The 3,388-nt window shown below is 35.4% G+C and overlaps 1 protein-coding gene across 2 annotated transcripts in view; it reads left to right on the forward strand.

The window, feature by feature from the left end:
- The first annotated feature begins 2,233 nt into the window (after window positions 1-2,233).
- Window positions 2,234-3,388, forward strand: part of LOC106465071 (F-box/LRR-repeat protein 2-like) — a 21,410-nt gene continuing 20,255 nt past the window's right edge. For both annotated transcript variants that reach the window (XM_022392879.1, XM_022392881.1), the window contains exon 1: window positions 2,234-2,250. The gene's annotated coding sequence lies outside the window, so the exon portion shown is untranslated. The remainder of the gene's footprint in view (window positions 2,251-3,388) is intronic.

The following is a 3,388-nucleotide window of genomic DNA, read 5'->3' on the forward strand; positions in this document are numbered from 1 at the left end:
GGAACGAAGTTACGGAAAATTAATTAACAAACGGAGACGTAACAATATGTTATATTTTGTCATTTTTATATTTTGGCAAGGTTTTGTTGTGATAGATGAAATGCTGAATTACACATCTCTATATATTATAACGATCTCACGGCTGAAAGGACGAGCATGTTCGGTGACAGGAATTCGAACCTGCGACCCTCAGATTGCGAGTCAAGTGCCTTAATCACCAGGTCATGCCAGGCCTAACGGTATAAGAAGTAAGATTATTTTAGATAAAATAAAATAAATCTTTGATTATACTTGAAATAAAACTAATAATTGTTGAAGATAGCGGCCATGAGGTGAAGTAATGAGATTAAAGTGTTACTTGAGATGATGAAATTATTGAAACAAGATCTTAAACGAGACAGAAAATTGGAAGAAAAAGGTAGTAATTAAGAAGAAAATCAAGAAGAAATTTACAGAAAATTAAAGGAAAACCAATATGTAAATGAAATGGATTTAAGAGAGGAATTATAAGAAACTTACTAGAATTAAAGTCGAAAATTAATATGAAAAAAGTCATCGGGATATGCAGAAAGATTACAACAAGTTAGAAAAAAACGCAGAAGGACGATAAAAAAGTACAGAGAGTCTGTGATGACAAAATTGAAGAAGCACAGCAAGACTTATGACAAAATTAACAAAGTCAAAAGTGAAATAAAGAAAGACATCAACAAAATAAAAAGAGCACCAATGAGGTAGAAAGGAATGTCAGAGGCAGAATAAATCCTCCCAGAGATACTAGAAAGTAGAAAGAGGGGCTACATAACTGTGGGAAATGTGGCTATTACAGTCAAGATTGTAGGGAATCAATAGTTGTTATTAAACCAAAGAGACATTACCCTGCAGATGTGCCTTTGAGCCCAATTAGATAAAAAGAACAACATGGAGTTAATCAGACATAAAAAAAGACAGGAACAAGCTGGACTTATAGGGCTAAATTCAGAAGGGAATATTCAATCTATCCCATATGAAACAAAGCATTTCATTATTTGAGGAAAATCGCCCACAACTCCATGGGTTTATTGATGGAAAACTTTGCAGTACCCTGATTAACACTATTTCTACAGCTTCAATTGTTTGACCCGATTTGCTACTGAAAGATGGGAAATTATCTCGAGAGATGAAGAAACAAGAGGAATTAATGCAAACAAGAGGTGAATATAAAGTTCCAGCAAAAGGGAAGTTCTAAGTTACTCTTTCTGTAAGAAGCTTCTCTGTACCTCACGATGTATGGGTAATTAACATTGAGAAAAAGTGCAGTATAAGTAATTAAACATTGAGGAAACGTGCATATTGAGTGATTATTTCATATGGAGACATGGATGCGATGTTAAGCTAGCTTCGGATAACCCCACAGTCCATAACCAGGAAATAACATGGCAATTACCACACTGGAGATTGGATTTCCAGTGGGACAGAGATGGTGGTCATTGCACCACCAAGAAGTGAAATACTCAAACCAGGAGTTATTAGAAGAAATTATACATTTAGTGCTTTGATAGTAGTGGAACCAACTATTCTGGAATGTTCTGAGAAATTGGTGGTTGGAAGATCTCGTGTTTATGAAGATGGAAAATTGATACATGACTTCACTCTGGTAAGACTTAACTCAGCTTGGGATAAAACGAAAGGTGGTTATGGTGTAAATGCTGGGAAAATTGGATTTCTTTAAGGTAACTTGGTATGGCTGAACAGTTAAACTGGTTAAAAGAAGAGAAACTACAAAGTTAAGTAGGTATTTCGATGAAAGGCAGTTCATCCACTGTGATTGTGTTTGGAAGTATATTGGTACGAGAAAGGCCAACTGGGTAACTCCAGAGAATAACTTGTCAGAAAAAAATCCACCTGCAGAGAAGCTCAGAGTTCCTGTCAAGAATGAATTCACTTGACCATTAGCCAGAAAGAAGCCCTTCAGCAACGGGGTGACCAGTGACAACAAAGGACAATATGCTATTCCATATTAATGAAGAAATAATAGTTTCTTTGTAAATATTTTTATAGCACATAACGTATTTCATTTTTTTTTCTTACCACGGATTTGAACAGTATGGTTGAGCACCCACACCGCAAGTGCACTACCTTCAAAAAGAAATAAGAGACGATCCAAACAATACCACGTTCAATGACTTCCTGACGTTTCTGACAAAGTGAAAGGCCAATTTTGACAAGATATATACCAAGGAATACTGAAAAACGCCATTTTACTTGAGATAGGTAATAAACCGGTACATTTTAAATAAAAGTTATTCAAGTCTTCTTCACTGACAGTTCACGGATAAAATATGAACGTCTTTATTATAGAGGAATATGTGAAATGTGGCTCTTCATGACATATCTCACACCTTCAATCATTCATTTTCCATGGATTTCATCCTAAACACCAATGAATATGTACTTTCCTGTCGGTATCTCAGATAAGTGGTTTTCAAATTGATTGTCAGCTGCCTTTTGACAGTATTTTTAATGTTCTTTATATAGTACATTTGGAAGTAATCAGGTCTTAACAAACTATCTATGAATGTGTTACCGATACACAGTCTAGTGTTTGTCGCACTTTGCAAGTCTGTCCATTTGTCTTTCACTAAGTCTCATAGCAACAGTTGTCATTTGTTAGTTTCACATGGTCAATGAGTGTCTCACGTGGCTATTTTGTTACTGGAGACCAAATTTTGAAGCTGTTTGTATCTGCCTTTTTTTAAGCTGTGTCACCGTGATTAAGTTTAGTAAATGGTTGGGTATTGTCTATATGTTCAACAGTATCTTGGGTAGTGCATGCGCCCTGAGAGGATGACGCCATTGTTTTGGTATATAACGTCATACTTCTTCAATCTAAACGACTCTCTTCCGAAATAATTAAAACCTTTCTTTCCGTCGTCTGCTTTGTCTAAGTCTATTTTGACTTATTGTTCTACTTTAAGTACAGATTAAGTTTACTTTGTTTAACTTTGTATCCAGTTTCTTTTCTTAAACTGATTCAAGCCAACATTTCAATTATAATTCTATAATACATTTACTGTTGTTTTCCAGTTATTTGCGGTTATCGCCCTTATCAGCAAGCCTGAAAATACCACAAAGGCTCGAATCTTGGACCTACTGATATGGGGTCCAACACACTAACCACTGGGTAATGGCTGACTCAAATTTTGCTACAGAAACAAACTGACTATTGTTAAGCTTTTCACAACAAAACATATTTATTTGTAAAATTTGGTATAAAGTCTAATAATGGCTGGAGACGGCTTGAATGGGTAATGAAGAAAAACTTTAATACAACAGCAAATGTACAACGTTTGGACAAGGTTTTGTACCTGATGATGACAAAACCTTGTCCAAACGTTGTACATTTGCTGTT

Source organism: Limulus polyphemus, unplaced genomic scaffold, assembly GCF_000517525.1.
Source record: "Limulus polyphemus unplaced genomic scaffold, Limulus_polyphemus-2.1.2 Scaffold1827, whole genome shotgun sequence".
In the NCBI taxonomy this organism is placed as follows: domain Eukaryota; kingdom Metazoa; phylum Arthropoda; class Merostomata; order Xiphosura; family Limulidae; genus Limulus; species Limulus polyphemus.